This window comes from Lontra canadensis, unplaced genomic scaffold (assembly GCF_010015895.1).
Source record: "Lontra canadensis isolate GAN:19392208 unplaced genomic scaffold, GSC_riverotter_1.0 scaffold49, whole genome shotgun sequence".
NCBI classification, from domain to species: Eukaryota; Metazoa; Chordata; class Mammalia; order Carnivora; family Mustelidae; genus Lontra; species Lontra canadensis.
In genome coordinates, this window is record NW_022631043.1 from 14462117 (window position 1) to 14480306 (window position 18190).

General features: G+C 46.3%; 1 pseudogene; it reads left to right on the top strand.

Annotated features, from left to right (window-relative positions):
- The first annotated feature begins 3642 nt into the window (after positions 1 to 3642).
- On the top strand, positions 3643 to 15882 carry LOC116876991 (annotated as a pseudogene).
- Positions 15883 to 18190: the final 2308 nt, after the last annotated feature.

Here is an 18190-nt window from a genome sequence, read left to right on the forward strand (position 1 = left end):
TTTTGCTGCTGATAATCAAATGCTGTGAGGATTTGAGACTCTTGAACAAGAAGCAAGCAAAAGCCCTCCTTCCCAAACCCATTTTCCCTCAGGTATGTCTTCTGTAGTGGGTTTACCTGGGTAGCCTCCAGTAAAGTATGTCCCAACCCCTGGACCCTATGAATATTACCTGTATGGCAGAAGAGTGAGTACTACCTTATGTAGTAACAGATGAGATGAGGCAATGGTCTGGAATCATCTGTGTGGGTTCTATATACCTTCACAAGTGTCCTTAGAAGAAAGTGGGAAAGGGAAATAAGGCAGAGAAGAGGATAGGGACACACGGAGGAGGCGATGTGAAGACAGAGATTGGAACGATGTAGCTAGGAGCCAGGAAACCCCCAGGGATGCCCACAGCCAGGGGAGGCTACAAAGGGCAAGGAAGAGATTCTTCCCTAGAGCCTTCAGAGCAAGTGAGGCCCTGCTGACACCTCGATTTCAGATTTCTGGTCTCTAGAATACATTTTTTTAGTATTAAACCATCCAGTTTATGGTAATTTGTTCCAGCAGCCCTACAAAACTAATATATTTATGATGATCTGGGAATAGGCATGCCAGCTTCTCATTAATAATAAAAATAACAACCACAGTATTTAGAATATTTGTTGAATATCCACTCTGTGCCAAGCACTGTACTAAGGGCTTTACCACATTATCGATCCATTGCACAACCACATAAGACCGGCATCACTGTCACCCACAATTTGCAGGTGAGGAAGGTGAAACTTGGGGGTTACAGGGCTAGTAAGAGGAGGAGCTGAGATTGGACCCAGGAGCTGTTGGACATTTTCTTGTTGGCTGTCATCATTACCTCCAGAATCACTCCAAGGACAGCCCATTTCTTTGGGAGGGAGAGTCAGGGAAATGAGAACAGAGCAAAGGGGCACCAACACTGAGCAGAGAGGCCCAGCATTCCCAGGGGCACACTAGCAGTGGCCTCGGGGTGCACGGGCACTCTTGAACCAGACAGGGCAGGGCAGAGCTTGGCAGGACTGTGTGGAGAAGGGGAGAGAGAGCTGGGGTTCAGAGGTTCTCTTGGTCACTGTTCAGAGCCAAAGACTGTTTTCATGGTGGTTCTCACTTCCTGAGCTTCTGCCTAGACTGACCAGGCAGCCAGGAAGCACATATTTCACACAGGGTGTTTCAGCCAGTGTTGGGGAGCCCTCTGTCCTCTTGGACAGTCTAAAGAGAGTCTGCCCAGATCCTGGAGAAGTCCCGCTTAGGGCTTGCTTAGGGAGTCACCGCCATTCATGTCACTTAAAGGCATTCTGAAGCAATTTCCAGTCCCTTCCCTGAGGCCCAGTTTCCCTTTGATCTTATACATCTGGCTCTGGTCTATAAACTCAGTTCAACAGGTAATTAATGCAAACTCAAAGGAAGGGCAAAAGCCAACAGAGCCCTCTTCTACAGCAAGCTCAATTCAAAGTGCTTAGGGACAGCCTGAGCACATTGAGGTTTATGAGATTCCAGAGCTTGCTCTCATTACACCAGTTGTGTTGGGACCAGATAGGGCTGGGCTCCACAAGAAACTATGCATTTGCTGCTAATTACTTAGGATGAAGGATTTGTTGCATTGGGTGTAGCAGAAACCACCGGAGGATAGACTCCAGTAATTGTTATAACTAAAGGCGATTGAGAGAGCCTCAATCTTTTCCTCCAGCCCATGGCTAACGGTACTACAGGGAGCAAAGTAAATAAAGTAAAGGGCCCCGAATTTCCTGAGCAGCTACTGTGTGCCAAGTATTTAATCTTCAAAACGACTCTGAAATGAAAGTTATTTTTCACATTTTTTCAGATGAAGATGTTAAACCTCATAGAAATTCTGTCACTTTATTTGCCAAATAGAACTAGTAAAATGACAACTGAATTCCAACATATTTCCACAACCCAAGCTGTTTTCACCATACTATGCCAAATAAACAGTAAGATCAAACTATAATGTGACCACTGCGTGGACAAGAAAGATGGATTGGGGGCACCCGAACATATCCGAATGAAACACATACATTTATGAAGTTGGATGTGTAAATTCAAAACACTCCTTTTGTTATTTCTGGTAGGTCAGAGAGTATGTGCTGAATTCCAAGCCAAAATGTCCTCAAAGTAACATTCTTCAACCCATGGGAGGGTTAATGGGCAGTGGCTATTGAAGAATAACAAGTATTTCTGCAGAATACCATCTCCTTGCCTTGGGAAGGGACTCCCTTCTTCAGTCACATAGTATTTATGAGTTTGTAGATGACTCCAACTCTCAGTGACAGGGTCATGGAGAAATAAATATCAATAAGAAGCACAAAATTATAACCCAGGATACTGAGTGATAGGAGATTTGTTTGTCCACCTGCCCAAAGGCAGGGGTCTGGACCAAATGATGTCCTGAGACCAAATGATGTCCTGAGACCATCTTCTGCCCGGACCTTTCTAGATGGCCTCCACTGCCTCCCTGCCAGTTAGTGGTTCAAAATGTGGTCCATGAATCAGACCTGGTCCACCATGTGGTTTTTACCAGGCCAGGAAGAAATAAGTATAGAAATTGAGAGTGTTTGGGAACACTTACTACAATTTGATGTTCATGCTATTTTTGCTCTATTTTACAAATGTATTGAGCATGATAGACAGGAAATTTAAATATCTAGTCCTTCACCACTGTTAGAGAAGCCCATCTGAACATGAAAATCTGGTTGTGCATAAAGCCCTTTGACCAAACAAAAATAACAAAGAAAATATGTTTTGGATGTACATATATAGTTATTTGACTGTGTGTACTTAAAACCAGATCTATTCAAGCCTTCTCTGACTCATCCTTGTTGTTTTTGCCAGAGTCCCTTTTCTTATTGTTCGGCAATAGTGTTTATCTGTTTACTTTCAATGGTGTGGTGAAAATAGTATTCTATTTTCTATATTTTTCTCCAGAAAAAAAAATCCTAGATACTTAGCAGGCATACCCCCTTCTCACCATCATCTCCCATACTCTCCCTCTGCCTGGCCCAGGAAGCTTACACTGCCTGAAATGCTTCTTTCTCATTTTTGTCTGTGAGCTGTGTCTTCAGTCATCAAGTCTCAGCTCAAATATCATTTCCTTGCTAAAGACTCCTGCCAAACCTCTGGCCTGCTTGAGTCACTTCCTCTGCATGCTCTCAGAGCATGGTGCACCAGCCTGGCTCATGGTGCACGGTGCCATGAATTACACATCTGTTCCCCATTCCACATCCTGTCTCACTCTGCGCACCTGGCCTGAGACCCCTCATGCTTCAAGAATCAGACCAAAGGACAGTTCCTCCAGGAAACCTTTCTATACCACAAATAGATTGAACACTTTCTTATTATAAATCAGATACAATTAATTCATTCTTTCAACCCAAATTTATTGAGCACCTAGTATGTGCAAGATGTGTTAGGTTCTAGAGAAAGTTCCATCACTGGAAAGGACAAAGACCCCACATTCTAGAGGGAAGAGATATCACTGTGTTCTAGGGACAGTCAAAGGCCTTGAGTCTAGAGTGGAGAGCAAGGAGGAGAGTGGAAAGAGATGAAGTCAGAGAAGGAGGCAGGAGCCAGACCTCTAGGGCTTTGTTGGCTATGGTAATATTAGAGTTTAGTTAAATGCAGTGGGAATCCCTTTCTGTGCTACTCAGGGAGGGGCCCATACATTCCCATCGTAACTTAAAGGGAAAATTCCACAACTCCAGAACCCTTGACATCCTACAGATGAGGGAGGATATCCTCAAATTCCTTGCTGCTGGAACCCTCTTGGGTGGCACCAACCTTGACTTCCAAATGGAGCAATACATCTACAGAAGGAAAAGTGAAAGCATCTACAGCATGAATCTGAAGGGGACCTGGGAAAAGCTTCTGTGGGCAGCTCGTGCCATTGTCACCACTGAAAACCCAGATGATGTCAGTGTTCTATCATCCAGGAACCCTGGCGGGCGAGCTGGGCTGATGTCTGCTGCTGCCACTCGAGCCATTCCTGTTGCCGGCTGCTTCACTCCTGGAACTTCTGCTAACCAGATCCAGGCAGGCTTCTGGGAGCTGAGACGTCTGATAGTTACCAAAGCCAGGGCAGACCACTGGCCTGTCACAGAGGCATCTTAGGAGTCTACTATCACTCTGTGTAGCGCAGACTCTCCTCTGAGCTATGTGGACACTGCCATCCCTTGCAACAACAACGGAGCTCGCTCAGTGGGTCTGATGTGGTGATCCTGGACCGGGATGTTCTGCGCCTCTGTGGCACCATTTCCTGTGAACACCGATGGGTGGTCACTCCCGATCTCTACTTCAACAGAGATCCTGAAGGGATTGAAAAGGAAGAGCAGACAACTGCTCAAAAAGCTGTGACCCAGGGGGACTTTCAGGGTGAATGGGCTGCTCCAGCTCCTGAGTTCATTGTTACTCCACCTAAGGTCCCAGACTGGCTGGTCTGAAGGCATGCAGGTGCCCTCTGTGCCTAGTCAACACTGCCCTACTGGAGAGCAGGGTGCTTAGCCTGCAAGGAAGCCTGGTTGGCATCTCCCACTGTTTAGGCCACAGAATGGACAGGAACAAACCTGGGGTGGTCCAAAGCTGCTCTCCACAAAGGCAAACAAAAAGGAAATAAGGTTGATGGAAAATAAACAGTTTCTAAAAAAATTAAAAAAGAATTAAATACAGCAGAAATCCACTAGAAGGTTTAAGCAAAGAAGTGATACAATCTGGTTTATCTCTTTCAAAGAACATTCTGGCTGATACGTCGGGGGCAATGCGGAAACCCCACTTAGGAGGCAATGGCAGTGGTCCATCCATATGAGGGATGATGGTGGCCTGGAGTGGGGTGGGAGTGCTGGGAATGAGGACAAGAAGAAGGATTCAGGTTCTGTTCTGGAAGCTGGGCTGGCTACTGGTTGATGCTTTGAGAGTTCTACTGCATGTAATACTACAAAGCTTAATTGTAGGGATTTTGGAGTTTCCTTCAGCTCTGAATTTGGGATTTACTGAATGCCTCAAATAGAAAATATCCTAACTACAAAAATTTCCACTAGGGAAACAATGCAAGTTTGATGCTATGCCAGCCAGAGTGTAGGTGTTGGCATCTGAGTCTGCAGGCATCTTTTGATCCAACACTGCCCTTATGTCAGAGGAAAAAAAATTGCCAGAAAAGTGTCCACGTTTTAAGTCCAAGAAGCAGATCTGCACCTCACCCCAGAGACTGCTGTCTTGGCTGACAGTGAATCAGTGAGATGCCTTGTTTGAGCCTCATAATTCTATCCTAATATATTAACCAAGGAAAAGTGTCTGGAAGACAAAGTGACAGGTCTCTGGGCACGGAAGGGTGTGACAGCCAAGGATTCACTTTGCTGTTTGGTCCTTTGCTTTTCTCCATACTTCAGAACTCCCTAGGAATCTGGGGAAATCAAGATTCGAATCAGCAGGAGTCTAGAGTCTACACAATGGACCTCAGGGACCGAATCAGTTGTGATTATGCTCATTAGCACCCTGGAAGCAGACACTGACAAGCCAGCGGATGGCAGGCGAATCTGGGCACTAATCACATTTCTCCTGTGCTTGAGTGTATGCCCACGGAGCCATCTGATCGCAGTTCTAGCAACGGTAATAGCGTCAAAAAAAAAAAAAAATAGGCCATCCAATGGATCAAACTTAACTTTTTAAAATTGGGGCATAAGGAAAAAGAGGCTTAGCTGACGATGTTTATAATGGACAGTATGACAAATGCCTATTTTTCTCTCTTAAAGTGCTGTTTATAAAAGGCTTTGTTCATCAGAATTCATCAGCCTAGTATTCACTGCAAGAGACGTTTTTGGAATACTAATGCACACTATTTGGCGAGCATATATTGTACACCTGCTGGGAGCTAGGTCTGGGGCTGAGAAAGGGAATAGAGAGATGAATAAGATGAGTAAGTGACCTTTTCCAGGGCATTGACGGACCATTAGGTGAGGCAGATCTGGAGAAAATGATACAATACAGGGTGGGTGTGGTCAAGCCTTGAATAATTGGTATAAACAAAGGGCTCTGGAAATGAAGAAGGAAGCCAGCACTTCATCTGATACATAGTGCAGTAAAATCAACATTAACTTTGGGGCCAAATGGATTATGTGAGGAATCCCACTTAACCCACCACCCATGTTTTCATCTTGGGCAAGTCAGCCTATCCTCTCTAAGCCCCAGTTTGCCTATCCCTTAAATGGGGGAGATAATCGTCTCTAGAGTTTTAGTGAAATAGATGAGGTATATACAAAATGTCTACTGATCTAGCACATAGTTGGTGCTTAGCAAATGGCAGAAAATGTTACTACAGTAGCTCTCCTTATCCACAAGCGATACATTCCAAGACCCCCAGAGGATGCCTGAAACCACAGATAGTACTGAACCTATTTATATCCTTCTTTCCCCCCCATACATACATACCTGTGATAAAGTTTCATTGATAAATTAGACACAGTAAGAGGTTAACAACAATAAAATGGAATGATTATAACAATATACTGTAATAAAAGTTACGTGAATGTGGTCTCTGTCAAAATATCTAATTGTACTCACCCTTCTTCCTGTGATAACGGGAGATGATAAAATGCCTGCCTGATGTGATGAGGTGAGGTGAATGATGGAGGTGTTGTGAAGTAGGGCTAGGCCACTCTTGACCTTCTGGCAACATGTCAGAAGGAGCGTCATCAGCTTCCAGACTGGTTGACTGTGGGTAACTGTAGGTAAAACCACGGGTAGGGAGGACTACGGGGTAGATTCTTACTGTTCCATTCTAGAATTGCTTTACTCTTTCCGATGAAGTCACTGTATTTTGGTGTGTCTTATGACTCTTCAAGGGAAAAAAGGAGGTTTGATGTGAGTATCTGTAATAAACTAGACAAGTATACTCATGTAATGTGATGAGTGGAGGCTCATTAGCTGAGCTACTGAGCCTGGGAATGAGTCAGTAGATTCTAAACAAATAGTAGATAGAAGGGGGAACAGATTAGGTATCAGGGCTTGATACCTAGAAGAATTAGGGTAGATCTGTCTTGTAGGGGTCACAGGGACCTTTGGGACTGCCTAACTCAGCCTCCTGATAGTAGAGTACGGGAGACTGAAACCAAAGAGATTGAGTAACTGTTCTGAGATCCTTGGATGTAGAGCCTTCCATTGTTCTCTTTCCTGGAGGTTCTGAAGGCAAATGACAGTGAATGATTCAAAAACACTGAGCTTATGAAGTCAGAGAAGAATTGCGTTTCTGAGCTCAATTCCTCTCCTTAACTATAGGAAACCACTACTCATGTTCTACCTGAGAATGATTCTGTAGGGCTAAGACCCCAGTTGGAGACCCAAGGCAGAAAGAAGGAAGGGTGAGTAGCAATCCTTGGCTCACTGTGCAAGGTGGTGCGGCGGAGTCTAATCGCTTGGTTAGTTGGTTGACCGAGACTGAACTCTGTCACAAAGGTGGCCCCTATGAAATGAGGTTCAGATGCCAGAAATCTCTTGGTAGAGAAATAAATTAGAATTGTAAACATAGAAAGATGTTGGAGTGCAATTATTACATAAAAAATACCTGACTACTCCCTAAACAAATTTTCTGACAAGACCAAAAAGAAACACCTCTCACCAAGTCTTGAGTAGTGAAGAAAGAATCTGTATCTTTGAAAAATGGTCCAGTTGCAATGTGAGAAGACCAAGGATAATGACAGAAGGCACTGAAGCTAAATGGCTTTCTTGAGCCCGTGGAGGATTTGGGGGGCAGAAGTCACATAGCTGCCCTCCCCCCCACCCCGCCGCAGGCAGTGGGTATGCCGTTGAAATTAGCAGCTTGGTGGGGTGCTGCTGTAGTGGGTCTGACTTTGATCCACAGCGTGCTTAACCGCACTGTTCCTCGGTTTCTTCTTTTGTAGATAAAGCCACATCTCTCAAATTTTGCTGAGAGATGATTGGTGTGACGTGCTCAGTAAGGCGCCTGGCTCATAACAATGTCTATCTAATTGGTGCTATTATTAGCTGTAATTATGGGATTCTAGTGGCTGAACATGAAGTTAGGAGATAAAGAGAGGCTTATTTTTGCTTCCCCTTAGGTCCCTTCCATCTGCCCCCCACCTCTCCTCTTCTGCCTTGCTTTCCACTTTAAAGGACCCCTGTGATTACATCGGACCCAGCCAGATCACCAGGATAATCTCCTGATTTTAAAGTCAGCTGGTCTTGGGGTGCCTCGGTGGCTCATTGGGTTAAACATCTGACTCTTGATTTTTTTTAAAGATTTTATTTATTTATTTGACAGAGAGAGAGGTCACAAGTAGGCAGAGAGGCAGGCAGAGAGAGAGGGGGAAGCAGGCTCCCTGCTGAACAGAGAGCCCAATGCGGGGCTTGATCCCAGGACCCTGGGATCATGACCTGAGCCGAAGGCAGAGACGTAACCCACTGAGCCACCCAGGTGCCCCCTGACTCTTGATTTTGACTCAGGTCATGATCTCAGGGTCCTGGGATTGAGCCCTGTGACAGGCTCCGCACTCCACATGGGAGGCTGCTTGAGATTCTCCCTCTGCCCCTCCCCATCCACACACACACACACACACACACACACACACACACACATGCTCTCTCTCTCTCTATCTCAAATAAATAAATAAATCATTAAACTCAGCTGATCTTACTTTAATCTCATCAGCAATATAAATTCCCTTTGCCAAAGAACCTAACATTGTCATAGGTTCTGGGGGTCAGGGACATGGGGGGCGTTTTTTTGTTTACCACACCCACCAGTTGGGTGTACTACTTCAGGCAAGTCACTTAACTCTATATTCCTCAGTTTCCTCATGGGTGTGCCCAATGTGCTACAAGGGTTAAATGAGACAAATGCACGTCAAGCTCTTAGCACAGTATCTAGTGCATGATAAATGCTCAGTCTGCAGCATTCACTTTTCTTTCTCATAAACACACATGATGTAAAACTCCACAGCCCGTATCATATCCTGAACCACAATGCCCTCAAATGCTGCTTATGGCTACATCCTGGCATTCCTTTTGGGGAGGGGGAGCTCTACTCCCCAGTGTGGGGCTTGAACTCACAACCTCCAGATCTAGATCTAGATCTAGATCAAGGGCTGTAGGCTCTGAGCCAGACAGGAGCCCCTGTTCCGATCTTCCTAATGGAGGGACAGTGAAGGCAGCGAGCCTGCCTTGTGTCTGGGTCACAGCCTCCTTCGCTGGACTCTGGACAGCCCACACACTCTACCCTCGAGGTTTTGGGCACTTGGCAGTGACTGTCCTGGAGAGGAAGTGCTCTCTTGGTGTCCCCGGTGGGGGCACAAATGAGTCACTAAATGTGGGCCTGGCAACAGTTCCTTCTTCTATGAGTGGTGACAGATATTCAAAAGGAAACAGCACTCAGTGCCCAGAGACTTGCCTTGGACACAAAGGAAACTACCAGTGATATTCGCCGTTCTGGGCACCCTCATGTTCCTGATGTCCTGTCAGCCTCCGGCTCTGGGAAGCTGGCAGGGAGGCCACCCTCAGGAGGCCACTGGGAAAATTGAGGAATGGAGAGTAGATGATTCGACCACAGTGACACAGCCTGCCAGGGCCTGGCATCCCAACCTCCAGCCCCAGAGCTCTCCACCTCTGCCGGGCCTTCTCCCAGCTGCTGAACAGCGAAGGGGGGTGAGTGGCCTCACTTGGGTTACGTCCCCTTCTCCACTTGGCCTCCTCCTCTGCCCTAACCTCCAACCAGGGCAGCTGCCACAGAGTTGTTCCTGACCACATATGCAGGAGCCGTGTCTTCCTCCTTCAGCAGGGTTCTCCTGCCTGTCGCTCGCCAGCACTCCATTTGGGACTTAGTTACGCGCAGTCTCCTATGGGTGGAGGTCCCTGGTTTGCATCTGCTCTCTCCTGATTCCTTGGGTCCCGCTCAATTAGTGAAAAAAGGAGAGAGAAGTAGGTAATCCTCCATTTCAGTGGTTCTCACCTGGGACAGAATCCTCCCTGCACCCCCAAAACATGTGAAAGTCGTGGGGGCTTTTGGGGTATTACAGTGGCTAGGGGGAGTCCCTGGTGTTCCATGCATTGGGGGGGCACTGATCATTCTGCAAAGCGCAGGACAGCTCATTCCCCTTGTGTCAGCAATGAGCTGTCTCATATCCACTGCTGGTAGCACTCCACTGAGCAAGCCAGCTCTCACTGGACCATCAGCTCTCATTCGGACTGGGAGAGCTACCTCTACGCAATGATGATGACTGTAACTTACCTTAAACTCTTCCTCCGGGGACCAAAGGTGTTAAAGGTAAAGAAGAGCTCCCCCCACCCCACCCCACCCCAACCCCATGAAATGGCTGATTCCACAGCTCATTCCTAAGTAGCAAGGTGTAGCAGACAGAGGTCTGGGGTGAAAACAACTGTCAGGAGCTCAGATTCTGAAGCCATGCCTCATGGGTGACATTGTGGCTCTGCCATTTACTAGCTTTATGATCTTGGCAGGTTAGTCTCTCTGTGTCTCAGCTCTTACTTTTTGTATATTGGGGACCACTGTAGCTAGCCTGTTTTGTTATGCTTGGCACATAGTTACTAAATGTTAGATCTCATTATTAAAATCACTGTCATCTATAGGACCTGGGACAGGCTATTTCTCAGCTCTCTTTGTTTCTTCCCATGCTATCAGGGATCATAATACCTACTTCCAAGTGTTTTTGTAGGATGCAATGAGAAAACATGTATAAAGAGCAGGTATAACACAGATGATGCTCATAACAGCCTCATGTAAATATTACCCCCATTTTCCAGGTAAGGAAACTGAGTCTTACAGAGGTAAGGTAACTTGGCCAAAAACAAACCAGTATCTGGGATTTGAGCCAAGGCTGTCTGCTTCTAGATCCACTGTGCCTAACCACCATAACCCTTAGCTGCTTTACCCTAGGAAGCAGCTAGAACAACACTTGGTAGCTTGTGACTATCCCCAGCTGGCAAAGAGACAGCCCTGACCCTTAGCTGTGCCTTCCACCAGGCAGCCAGTGTCAGGATTCCCAACTCTCTTCCCCAAGCAACAGTGCTGTGTGAGAGATTGGCCGGGAATCCAGAAACCTAGAATCTGGTTCTTGCGCTGTTGTTTCCATGGGCAGGTCAGGCAACCATGCAGGGCCTTGGTGTCCTTCAGGAGAAGGAGGTAAGCGTCCAGAGATGTTACAGTGACATGGAAGCTGGAGAAGGGGTGTGCCTTGGTGTCCCACTGTCTCTGTTAGCGGGACTGGGTGTAAATAAGAGCAGGCTCCAGAAACATCAGAGAGAAGCAGTGTGATACAGGGGTGCCCTTGTGAGGACCAGGCAGCAGAGGATGAATGTTTGAAAAGGCTAGGGGAGGGTACTACCGTGGATTAAGCGCCTACTGTGTACAAGGAAGTTCACACTTGTGGTCTTACTCTGGCTTCACATCGACTATGACGAAGCGTGTTCTGGAGGGCACAGTAAAGGACAGTGGTTATAGCCAAGACTTGTTAGAGTCAGATGGACGTGAGCCAGGTCCCAACTCTGACACTTAGGAGGACATGAACGCCCTCCAACTAGATGCCTAACCTCACTGTGCCTCAGTTTCTTCTTTGGTAAAATAAAGCCACATCCCTCAATATTTGCTGAAAGATGATATGTGTAAAGTGCTCACCACAGCACCTGGCTCACGACCACATTTAGATAAATGGTAGTTATTATCGACTGTAATGATGGGATTTCAATGGCTGAACATTAAGGAGATGAGGGAGAGGCTTGTTTTCCCCTCCACTTCAGTCCTTCCCAAATACCAGTTTAATGCATCATTTTTAAGCCCACAAGTATACCCCAGGCCACAGTGACCTATCACCACAGTACAGGGATGACATGGTCCTGAGGCTGGACCCTCTCCCACCTGCTGCAGGAGCCAGGACCAGAGGGGACATGTCCCTAACAAATTGGAACTGGGTGGGGGGGAGCGAGGGGGGATTTCCCTGCTCTGGAGGGTCAGCTTGTTCCGCTGGAAAAGTGTTCTTGAACTTCAGTTGACCTCAGAGCCACCTGGAGGGCTGGTTCAAACACAGCCTGCTGGGCCCCATGCTGATTCAGGAGGCCTGGGGCGGAAGCAGAGAATTTGCCAGGGCTTTTGGTCTTCTCACTAAGCTGTGTTGACTCTTGCAAGGAGGGAAGTATATTAAATTAACATTGCTGATGTGTTGTGATGGCAATAAGATACTGATGCTCCTGGCTGGAGGGCCACACTTGCAGAATCATTGAGCTGGACAAACAGGTGGACAGACCTGGATCCTTCCTGTGGGTTTCTCTTTCTGGGAGAAAGTGGTTTGTTTTCTCCGCGTCACCTAATGAGTCTTCACGGCCTGCACTACCAACTGTCTCTGGCTGAGAGCCGAGACCGAGAACGGGGTCAGAGACAGCCCCCTGAAATAGAGCCCAGTCTCGGGTACAGAGAGCAGGGGATCTGGGCCCACTTAAGAAGTGGGTCTGTGCCCACCTTAAACCAGTTAGAATGGCCAAAATTAGCAAGACAGGAAACAACGTGTGTTGGAAAGGATGTGGAGAAAGGGGAACCCTCTTACACTGTTGGTGGGAATGCAAGTTGGTGCAGCCACTTTGGAGAACAGTGTGGAGATTCCTCAAGAAATTAAAAATAGAGCTTCCCTAGGACCCTGCAATTGCACTACTGGGTATTTACTCCAAAGATACAGATGGAGTGAAAAGAAAGGCCATCTGTACCCCGATGTTTATAGCAGCAATGGCCATGGTCGCCAAACTGTGGAAAGAACCAAGATGCCCTTCAACGGACGAATGGATAAGGAAGATGTGGTCCATATACACTATGGAGTATTATGCCTCCATCAGAAAGGATGAATACCCAACTTTTGTAGCAACATGGACGGGACTGGAAGAGATTATGCTGAGTGAAATAAGTCAAGCAGAGAGAGTCAATTATCATATGGTTTCACTGATTTGTGGAGCATAACAAATAGCATGGAGGACATGGGGAGTTAGGAGAAGGGAGTTGAGGGAAATTGGAAGAGGAGGTGAACCATGAGAGACTATGGACTCTGAAAACAACCTGAGGGTTTTGAAGGGTTGGGGGGTGGGAGGTTGGGAGAGCAAGGTGGTGGGTATTAAGGAGGGCACGTATTGCATGGAGCACTGGGTGTGGTGCAAAAACAATGAATTCTGTTACGCTGAAAAGAAGTTAAAAAACAAACAAAAAAAAGGACTGGGTCTGTGCCCGTCCACCAGTCTTGCCTGTAGCACTCTCTACCCCCAGCGCCTGCCGGGCTTTCTTCAGAGTTGGGCTGACTCGGCTCCCAGGGCAGAGCCAGGGTCATGGGCCCTCACTGGCAGCCTGGGGTAATTTGACACTGAGCTCAAATAGACACTTGGAAGGACAGACCATTTGTTCTTTTCATGGTGGCTGTTGGCAGGTTGGGGTGCCCTGCAGACACTGCTGAGGTCCGGACAGCCTGGTGATGTGGCCGGGTACTGTGCTCCCTTGGGTCTGACACGGCGTGTTGCCTCTGCACATGGCATTTGATGGCACTTGTCACTCAGCGTCAGATATCAATGTTTTTCTGATGTTCCATCCCTCAGTCACCTCCTGTCCCAGGCTCAACCACCTGACATAGCTTGGCACTTTTGGATATCTTCCGTAGAGATAACTCTGAGTAACCGTCCCCCATTACCTCCCCCCGCCCCATGCCATCCTCCTGGCCGGTGTGCCAGTCGCATGTGAGGACTGTAGTGTTTTCCCATATACCTCTCCGGGGCCTTACTGCTGGTAGGAAGCCATTTCAGCAATAGAGATTCATTTCGTGAGAGAACTACGTGATGTCTCAGTAAATGTCAGGCACAGGGGAAGATTCCAGCATATGCTGCAGGGTTGTAACCCTTCCTTTTTATGGCTGACCCTCCCCTATGGAGTCCTGGGCACAACTCTGCCATCAGCCAAAACAGTAGGGCTCTGCATCTGTCAGGATTCTTTCTGCAGAATCACAGATAAGCTGTTCCCCCTTTGCTTCCAGCATTGCAGAGAAATGACAAAATCCAGGGCCAGAGTTTGCACAGGCTAAGTAGAGCTGGCAAAGATCTGAGAACTCAGAGAGCCAAAGGTGGCAAATAAGTTTTACTTTGTACCAATGGCTACTGATTGTATGATGCTCTGCATTCAAAGCCCAATTTGAGCTCAGGGGAGAATGGTGCCCTGATCTTATAGTCATGTCTGTCTTGGGCATAGAATGAGAGGGTAGCCATTTGTGGGTCATATAATATATTGCCGTTACTGACCCCACTCAATTCTTTTCATCATTGGAACAGGAAACTCGATCCCAATAGAATGAAAGGAGCTTTCCAGTTCACGTACATAACTTGTTACTGGAATATTTTAGACAAGGACCCAGATTTTTAACAGGAATTCAATACATTTCCATTCTTATAGGAATAGAGACTTTGGAAATAAGTCAGCCTGAGTTCAAATCCCCAACCCATCATTTATCAGCTTTGTGACCTTGGGCTGTCACTTAACATCTCTGTGCTTCGGTTTCCTCCTTTGTAAATGGATAAGAAGATCCACGTCCTTACTGGGAGAATTAAATGTGACCCTAGTATGTATAGCTCAAAGTCTTATGCATCAGTGTTTAATTTCTATCCTTTTCCCAACAGAAAATGATACGCATTATTAAGATGACATCCTTGTGAGCAGTTTGTGCACCATGGCGATGATTTAATTGTGCAATTGTAGATCTGGTGTGTTCCCTTGTGAACTCAGGGTTTGGGGTCAGATTATCTTCACGATTCCTCCAACTTAAAAATTGCTATGACCATAAATAAATAATTTTAAAGGATTTTTCACGAGTTTTTTTTGTGAGTGGGTAATTGGTAAATGAGCCCTAGAGGATTTTCTGGAGTCAAACCAAGGTCTTGGCAGGTGCTGAAGCCATTTGCAGCATCCTAATGTCTTCTATGTTGTGCAACTCATGGCCTAAAAACTTGGTACGTCACACTCCATTGTACTAATGGTTTTCCTTCCCAGCTGCCTGCTGGGGTCATGAGCCTTGCAAGGACAGGAGCTGGTCTGCATCATTGCAGTGTCCTAGCACCCCACACAGGGCCTGGGTACTCAGCCCACGGTGGCTGGCTTCATCTCTATGGGTTGAGGAAATGTGTCCAAGGCTTAGCCATGGCTAGGGATTTGGAACCTGCAAAGCCCAGAACCGAGTTAGCCTGAAACTCAGGGACTCTGGCCCTATTACTTCCTTCACAATCTCTTGACTTTTCCATACACAGAACGGGAAAGCTGCTAAGTGACCGTTCTGTCCTTGAGGCAGGTGCTCAGCAGGGAATCCAAAAAGGCTACTCCTTCTTTGACAGGGAACTGGATGAAGCCACAAGACATTGGTATGAGCAGTTGTACCTTCCCCGAGAGCCATTTCAGGTTAGCCAAAGCATTCTGTTCGTAGGAGGAAGGCAGGGAGTGAGGAGATAATCAGGCCCAGATAGCTGGGCTCAAGTGAGAGTTATAAATAGGAACATGGAAACTCACGGAAGAAGCCAAGGAAGGCAAAGGAGAATGGGCAAGTCTCAGCGAGACCATTCTAAGACATAAATAACTAAGGAGAGAGAAGTCAGATTTCTTGGAGACTCCTTGAGGGCCATTATGTAACTGTTTCCCCAGACTAGGATCACAGAAGCACCAAGAGGGACAAAAGAAAGCTTTGGGGTTTACACTGTTCATTCATTTATTCAGGCGACATTACTCCATGCCCCGTGTACCCCAGACAGTGTTAGATATAGCGGAAAGAATCGTAATTAAGGTGTTGTCTCTGCTTCCAGATTGCCAGAAATTTAACCAGGGAGAAAGACACATAACGAGCTTACAGAGGCTGTTGTAATTATCCCTATGCCCTACATACCCTGCTTTGTGTTACATGTGTTTCTCATGGTGGACATCACTGCTTTTTTCTGCCTGAACTTGTCTGCACCTCCTTGGAAAGGCATCTCCTTCTCTTGGGGGGTGGGAGGCATTGTCCCCAGCCCATTCTAACCCAAATGAGAGCTCTATGTGTCCAGCTCTCTGACCCTAGTGGTCAGGCAAATGTGCCACGATTTGAGTCAGGGCTGTCAGAGTTCTTCCCTGGAGCTCCTCTAACTGGACCTGGGGGGATGAGTCGAAGCACCGTTGCTCTCTGGAAGGAATTTATGATGGGAGCCACAGCTGCAGAGACGGCCTTCCCGCCTGAGAAAGACGGGAAGCTAAGCAAATAAAAATGACACACAGGGAGAAGCAAAGACATGACACACACACACATATATATACACATGCATGAACACACACACGCACACGCTTACACAGGAAGAGAGGGAGAATGAGAAGGAGAGGTGGGCAGTTGAGGGCATTTGAGTCCCTGGTTTCACCTACTTCTCCAGGGGTTTAGAGGCCCCCACTAAGAGCTGCTCTCTTTCATTGCCATCAGCTCCAGTGCAGTTTCTATCACTTAAAAGAAAGGGACCAGACTAATCAATGTGCTCTCCCAGAAAAAAGGGAGAGAGAATTGGCAGTAAGTACCAGAGATGGCAAATAATTTCAATTCTCGAGATAACCTATGAGGGAAACCCATTTTATAGGTAAAAAGAAAGAGAGGTTAAATGATCTGCTCAGGGTCACAGAGCTCATAAGTGACCATATCTAGCAGGTGGTGCTGAGCACTGGGATATGGAGGCATCAAGGTGAACACTTTCTTCACGTTCGGGTGGCTCACAGGATGGAGCATACACTCACAGGTAAATAATTCATATGTTATTGTAACATTTAAAAAATAAAGGGGAAGATCGGGGCGCCTGGGTGGCTCAGTGGGTTGAGCCTCTGCCTTCGGCTCAGGTCATGATCTCAGGGTCCTGGGATCGAGCCTTGCATCTGGCTCTCTGCTCAGCAGGGAGCCTGCTTCCCCTCCCTCTCTCTGCCTGCCTTTCTGCCTACTTGTGATCTCTGTCTGTCAAATAAATAAATAAAATCTTTAAAAAAAATAAAAAATAAAGGGGAAGATGGTACGACAATTATTGACTTAAACCGAAGCCTGACAGACGGGAAGGAGCTGTCCACAGAAAGGAGGAGGGACTTGGCTCTCTCTCTCTCCCTGCACATGTTGCATGCGACACACGCGCACACACACACACACACACACACACACACACAATTTCACTTTTAAATTGTGTGAGAGTAAGTTGAAGACATGATGTCCTTTTATCCCTACCTACATATTTCAGTCCATATTTCCTAAAAATAAGAAATATTCTCTTACAGAGTCACAGTAAGAATGATCAATGCCTGAAAAAGTAAAATTGATACAATACTATCATCTAAAGTATAATTCTTAATTGATCTAGCTAGCTAGCTAGCTAACTCTCTAATTTCCACCAGCTGTCCCAATAACTTCCTTTATGGAGAAAGCACATCGTGGGTCATGTGTTGCACCCAGTCGTCATGTCTCCTTAGCCTCCTTTAAACTTGAACATTTAGTTCTTACTTTGTCATTCATGACACTGACATTTTTTAAGAGTACGGGCCATTTGGCATAAAGCCCCTCATGGTTGGGTGGGTTTAGCTAATGTTTCCTCAAGCTTAGATTCAGGTTATAACTTCTGGTAGAAATACACAGAAGTACATTGTGTTCTGTTTGGTGAATGATCTCAGGAGGCCCACGATGTCTATTTCTTCCATTACTGGTGACATTAATTTGGTGAAGGTGGTGTCATTTTCTCCACTATAGAGATACTCTTTTTTCCTTTAGTAATGAATAATTATCTTTTGGTGGAGATTCTTCAAGGCTATGTACATTTCCATCCATTCATCAAAATTTCCCCCACAAGTATCAACATCCCATATCAACAAATACCTAAATCAATAATTTTGATGATAGTAGCCAAACAGTGGTTTTCTATCTCCATCATTCCTCTACATTCATTAATTGGCTTTCTAGTTTGAAGAGATTCCTCTTCTTTCCTAATTTTTTGTTTAAATCAGTATGGGCCCACGGATTCTTATTTTATTCTATGGTTTAATAATACATTACTACCACTACTTGTGGTAATGTTCAAACTGTCACAGACTTGGCCAGCTCTGGCCCTTTCAAGCTGCCTCTATCATTTTGACTGATTCCCATTGCTCCTCAAAAACTTA